Below are 6,813 nucleotides of genomic sequence, written 5' to 3' on the forward strand. Positions count from 1 at the left end.
TAAGGATTTACGTACGCTTTGTTCTCATTTGGCTCCTCTACATAATATATCAAAATGTCTCTAGTGGATGGGTCACAATGGGTCCAAGTGGTCTTGGTATCCCTGTAGGATTGATGTCAATCTTAGGGATGGTTGGATTTGAGTCGTTGGGTGCTATGACAGATAATGGAGCTCCCCTTGCGAAGTTCAGTGGCCTATTCCCTAGGTAATATGGCTGATTATATGGTTGCGGGTATGGAAATCATCTCAGCAATCTACAATGCATCGCATCATGCCCAAACCTACTACAATTAGCACATGGTTTTGATCTAGGATCCAAGCACTCGGATGGAATGTGATTTTCCTTGCAATGAATGGCATTGCATGTGCGATCATGTGGGCCTTCTCATCATCTGTTGAAGCTTAGCCAACTCCAGCTTTATGTTCACCAACTCCTAGCTTTGATCGACACTCTTTCCTTTGTCCTATGTGCTTTAGCTAGATATTTTGCTAATGGTCATAGCTCTCTCTAAGGATCTAGAGACAATGCTATCTTGACTTGTGGATCTTGAGCTTCACTCCTTCAGCAGGTCATCCACATGTATGGCTTCTTTGAAGACCCTAACTAACACATCCCTTTGGAGGTTCAAGTTGCTCATTAAGGCCTTGCAAAGCTCTTTACTTCAGATTTTTTTAATGAACACAGTGGGGACCACTAATTCATTAGTTCTTTCTACTAGCACTAGGATTCTCTTAAAAAGACTCCACACATGAGTGATGTAGTTTTTCAAATATCCTCCTTGTCCCTTTGGCTGACATTCATCAACCTGACAATGAGGTTGTTGGAGTATCTCGCCTTTGGAGAATCTCTTAATGAATAGATTCTTGAGGTTATTAAAATTATTATGTTTGGTATTATCTAAGCTAATATACCACGTCCATCCTTTGTCTCCTAAGCAAAGTCCGAAAGCTTGTGCGCATTAAGCAAGGTCTATGAGGTTGTTCACCTCACATACTTGCTCAAACTACTCTTTGAAGCTGTACATGTCATTGCCGAGCTGATACTTGTCGAGTTGCTTAGCAACCGCATGTATCTTGGTTTGGCTCTTAGAGTTTGGGGTAATTCCTAGCCCCGATAGCTACGTAGTTACTAGGGTTACTCTACTTTACTCTATAGCTATATTATCTAAGAAGCTCATTCTGTGTAAGATCCGCCTCTCGCACTCTCTCCCTTTCAACATTTGGTCGTGCCCTAGTTATGTTGGCAAGAGCCAAGACACATTGAACCTCACGCATTTCTATGTCTTGTCTCACCTTTTGAGCTCGCTCCTCTTGGTTGTAGGTGGCTATGCTTTGTAGAACTTTTCTTGCCAACTTTCTCTCTTCCTCGAGATCAACTATGATCTCCTCGACCAGTCTACCATGATACACCATCTTGGTTCAGACGTCATACTACTTTACAAGTTGCTGGATATCGGTTGGGAATTCCCCCAAGTCGAGCTCATCATCTCCAAGATTGATGCTAGTTCCTGATATGTCGATAGTTTCTTGAACAACTAGGGTATCGATCAGGTTGATCAGATTGAGTAAAGCTATATCCCTAATCGTGCTGATCTTTGTGGCTCCCTAAGTGGCTCGATGATTGAAGCCTCTCAATCTTCAGTGATTGGTTTTCTTGGTCACTCGTCTCATATTTGGGGGTCTCCTCCTCGTAGTGGGTTCGTTGCCTTATCTTGTGTGAGTTGTTATTCAAAACAATCCTCAATATTACATGCACTGATACGCTCGAGTGGTGCTTATCGATGTGCACTATGAAAAATCAAGCTGTCTGCTTTTCAGGTGCACTCCAAGTGTTTAAGTGATGCAGTGTGCGAGTTCAATGGAAGCAATGCAATTCACACTCTTTTCAATCAATTTCAACTAATCACAACTTCTTCGTATGGATAATGGCCACTCTTGATGGTCTGTTCTTTTCTCTACTACATTCTAAATGCGTGGTCTGAGGGATAACAGGTTTGGTTAGCTAATTCGGGTCTCTAACGGGATAAGTGACTAATGGTCAGTGACCACTCTTGTTTCTGGACCATCAAGTCGCAATTCTTAAGTCTACTAGCTCTCTAAGTTGTTCTATGCTTCTGGAGGCTTACGAGGGTGTCCTCTAGTTTGGACTTAGCCTCTTCTAACCTTGGGATGGGTTTGATGTGCTAGAAATGTTGCTCTATATGCTTATGCGAGTTATAGTGTTCGAGTTGCAGACTCAAACGTCCAAGTATGAGTCACATGCTCATCCAAGCATGATGCCTTGGCTGTTCGAGAGGCCGAATGAGGTTCATGGTTTGAGTCCAAGTCTCAAGCTTGGACGATTTTGTTGTTGTCCGAATGGACTGTGACTTGGACTATCCAAGTCAGTCGAGGCCATCCAAGTACATAGATAGCATAGAGTGTGGTGATGGGGGTCCAGAATGGCAAATAATCAATCAAATACTCAAAGAGCCTACTCTAATATTGTAATTAAGGTCCTAACTATGATCAACAAGCATAAAATGACACTCGAAGCATACCTATAGAGCTCGGGGATACAGGAATACAAATCAATGAGTAAATTCGTGCTCCTGCCCCTCCCTCCCTCCCTCCCTCCCTCTCTCCCTCCCTCCCTCCCTCTCTCTCTCTCTCTCTCTCTCTCTCTCTCTCTCTCTCTCTCTCTCTCTCTCTCTCTCCATTTTTATTTTGGATAGCTGGACTTCATCAGTTGTATCACAGTTTGTCTCATAGGCCAGTTTTGGTCATTAGAAGACGTTAATATAACTTTCTTTCTTTCTTTCTTTCTCTATCTATCTCTATTGAATATACACAAATGAGCTCTCTCCCCCTCTTCTTGGCCTCTTAAACCCCTTCTCTCTTGCTCTTTTACTTTCCCCTTCTCTCTCTTTGCTCCCTTAATGCATTTAAGCCCTTTTTCTCCCTATTTTACCATGTTTTAACAACGGTAACCCTACTGATTATTTCCCTTATTTTCCTTGTTCCTTCCTACCTTAATGTATCCAAAACACAGAGCAACTCCAACCTACTCACCTAAATCTTAAAAACAAAAACGAAAAAGAATTCGAAGCACGCAAGAACTCAAAGCTTGAATCCATTTGTCTCGTCAACAGAACCAAAATGTGGGAGCCCACGCTCGATTGCCAAGACTCACGGACCACTTATTGTTTCAAGCATTTCAAGCCAAGTGTAATGACTACCTCTCACACCTACAAGTGTAGCGAGCTTACCTTCATGCCCGATTGAGTTACCTCCTCCCACAAGCTCTTTGGTAGAGTGGGCTCAGGCTCCAAGCTCCAAGCTCCATTGCCATGCGTGAGACAAGAGAAGAGAAGAAGTAGAGAGGAGAAGATGGAGAGCTTCTCCACCATGGTTCCTCACCCTCACACACTCACTTCCTCACACTCCCTCTCTCAAGCACAGGCACAAGCAAGAAGAAGAAGAAGAAGAAGAAGAAAAAGAAGAGATCTCGTTTCGGCCACACACAAGAATGAGCTTCTTCATTCAGTTTTTGCCTTTTATAAATACCCTACCTCCTCCTTGGGCACCCATCCCTTGTTTACATGTGGCCATTTTAGCCTAGGTCCTCTTTCCCTATTCCCTTCCTATTTACATTGTTCCTTCACCCATGCATGTCTACATTTACAAATTGCACAAGAGGGAGCCTAGCGCTATTTTACAAGAATTTAGGGTGCACTTTTATATAAAAAATGTGCCTTTTCCTTTTTGCACTCGCCTTGGACTTTTAAAGTTGCTCTTGTGCTTTTGGCCTTTTTCCTCCTATTTTTCAATAGGGCCACCTTTTTTTGCTTTGCCCTTCATCTTTTGATTTTCTTTCCCTTTCTTTGCACCAAGGTTAACAAGGACATGGTTGATTATGGGGACTCTTATCTAAATATGCTTTATATGGTAGGTGGTTCCTAGTTCGAGTAATGTAGAAAGTAGTTGAGACCCATCTACCATTATTGTCCTAGACCCATAGGCTCGTTAGATGACATGTTATGCATATGCCTCATAATGTATATTTTGGAGTTATGGGTCATAATTTCATGCATCTAGTTTAGGGTGGCTAGGAGCCCTATTTTCTCCTTAGAATGGAGCATCTTGTGGCATGTCTAGTACCATTCCGAGGGGGGATGTGATATAAGTTGTATTGATTTATTACTTTAGGCTAAGAGGGGTAATTATTTTGGATATAAATATTATGTTTCACTAGGCTAAGAGGGCCATTTCTTTTGTAGTGAAATGATTTACTTTGTTAGGCCCAAAGGGCCATGTGTCTAGTTGGTGAGGCTAAGTTTAATGGCTCTTTGTTTTACTGTTGCACTAGACATGTTTAAAGAAGTACATGGTGGGAGCCAATTGCTGCATGGAAACCTCTTGTGCCCAGTCCAAGGTGTGTCTTCCCTTTTCGAGTTTTTTTCCCTTGAGCAGAATGTGTATGTGTATTTGGGATGTTTCTTTCTTTGTTGTCGACTAGCAATCAAGGCATGTGTATGTGTATTTGGGATGTTTCTTTCTTTGTTGCTGACTAGCAATCAAGGCATGTGTATGTGTATTTGGGATGTTTCTTTCTTTGTTGCTGACTAGCAATCAAGGCATGAAGTCCCAAGATTAGGTTAGATATATATAGGGAGGTTTGAGCACTTGTTTGCCTCCTATGAAGACATTATCGGGCATACAAAGATTTGTCTTAGTGTAGCCCTAATGACCCTGTCCTCCTAGCCTGCTAGAAAGCTAGTTCTAAGAATTCATATTAGTTGTGAGGTAAGTAGGGAAGCCTGATGAATAAAAGAAGAAAATGATAAATGTGTGTTTGAAATACATACAATACGGAGATGTGTAAAAAATAAGAATATTAAGAGAAATATCAGAAGAGCAAATGTTCATCATCTTGTGATGGCCTAGTAGGTCATTAGGGGGACGAATCGAACTCAAGGCGGCCGATGCCCTGCCTTCTTAGGAATAGCATCTAGCCAAATGAAAATAAGGATGGTTGAAGCAAAAATCAAAGTGAGCAAGAAAAAAGGATTTAGTGTCACCTCATGAGAGCTTGGTAGGTTCTTGGGTACCGAGATTGACCCGAGGCCCTATTCTCATTGAGTCACAATACGCTTAGCTCCCTCCTTTTTACACATACAAGTACCAAATAATGAAGAATAGATAATGAGAAAAATAGAAAAATATATGAATTCAAGTGAACCAGGCTATAAGAGTTCTCACCTAGTAAAAGTTCTTGGTACAATCATCCTTGGTCATTGTCCTTGGTTAGCTAGGCACGTCAAACTACCATTTAGGATGACCTCTTTGATAGACCTTTTAGCTAGTTTCTTTTGGAGCGATTGGTTAGCAACTAGCTCTTGATCTCTTTGTCTGATTATGGTTGGCCTATCCCTTGTGGAATTTATGCCTTGAATTGGGCAGAAGGTATTGATTTTAGAAAATCAATGTGAGTAGGTATTACTTCTTACTTGGATCAATAATTTTCTCATAGATTAGTGAGAAGCAACATATAGTGGCATTATCTTCAACAAATGTTAAATACAAAGGTAGCACACTTTGTTACTTGTGTGACAACTAGAGGTAGTAATCATGAAGTTTGGCTAATAAGGATTAACATTGTGCTTCTAGGGACCTTTTTTTGTCAAGTAGTAGATGGTGTTGCTTGAAGTTGATATATTCTCATACTTCTCTTCTGTTGAGAAATAACAAATGATGTATGCTCTATGAAGAGATGTCTTGAATCCCATATGCACAGTGAAGATAGTGGAGAAGTTGGAAAGCTATAAAGGCATGTACTTGGTTCACTTTTGAATAGAATGTTACTGTACTTTGTACTACACTCTGTGTCATTGTCACATCCTACTTGAGATTGTGTTTATGAGTCCAAGCATTCAATCTTGGAACCTAATTCACTCAAGTAATAGTTAGTGTCATCTGTCCATGTTGCAATGATTCTAGTTATCACTTTCCAACCTCCATAGTTGCAGCCATGCTCAAGATATATGCATTCTCACATGGTATTTGAGCCATGGTGAGCATAGGATAGCTCTTCTCACTGCTCTCTTAGTCTCTTACAACCTCTGGCAAACTTAGTCCAAACACATAACTTCATTTCTTACTCCTTTTTTCACTCTATTCCTTTGGTCTGCCATAACCAATCTGTGTACTGATCTCTGTTGGAGGACTTAGGGAGAACAAACTAAGCCATATCTTCACTAGCATCCTTTTGGAGTTTCTTACCTAAACTCCCTACACTCCTTCTTGGCTTGTCACAACAAGACATTGTGTGCCCTAGCACCCGGCATTGCAAGAATTGTAGCTCGCTACCCAGAATGTGTTGTTTACTAGTCATACAACTCCCGCCATCTACATGCGGCGTAGTTGACCCTACAACCTTAGGGCTTTTGAAGCCTACCTTCTCAGCATCCTCCTCACCAAATATTTCGTCATATTATCATTTCCACAAGCTGCAAGAAAAGAAAAACCAGCCAACCTGGTGAAACCCTAAAGGAAGCCATAGCTCATTTTCACTGGAGCTTATTAAAATCCTCATTTTTCTCACTCCAGTGTCTACCATCTTGATCTGAGTCTATACTCAATCTCCAACAAAGAATTCAACAAGAGGAAGGTTCGAGAATCCTAAGCATTAACATCAAGGTCTTCATTAAAGACATAATATATATTGATACTCAAATAGTGCTTCTTGACACTTGAGTTTTCAGCTTACCCAAGAGTAACTCGCCTTCTGATTCCTATTTCAAAGATTATTCTCAGTTTGTGTAATGATTTAAA

The sequence above is a fragment of the Lygodium microphyllum genome, chromosome 22, assembly GCF_053477565.2.
Source record: "Lygodium microphyllum isolate KBCC chromosome 22, Lygodium_microphyllum_v1.1.10, whole genome shotgun sequence".
NCBI lineage: Eukaryota > Viridiplantae > Streptophyta > Polypodiopsida > Schizaeales > Lygodiaceae > Lygodium > Lygodium microphyllum.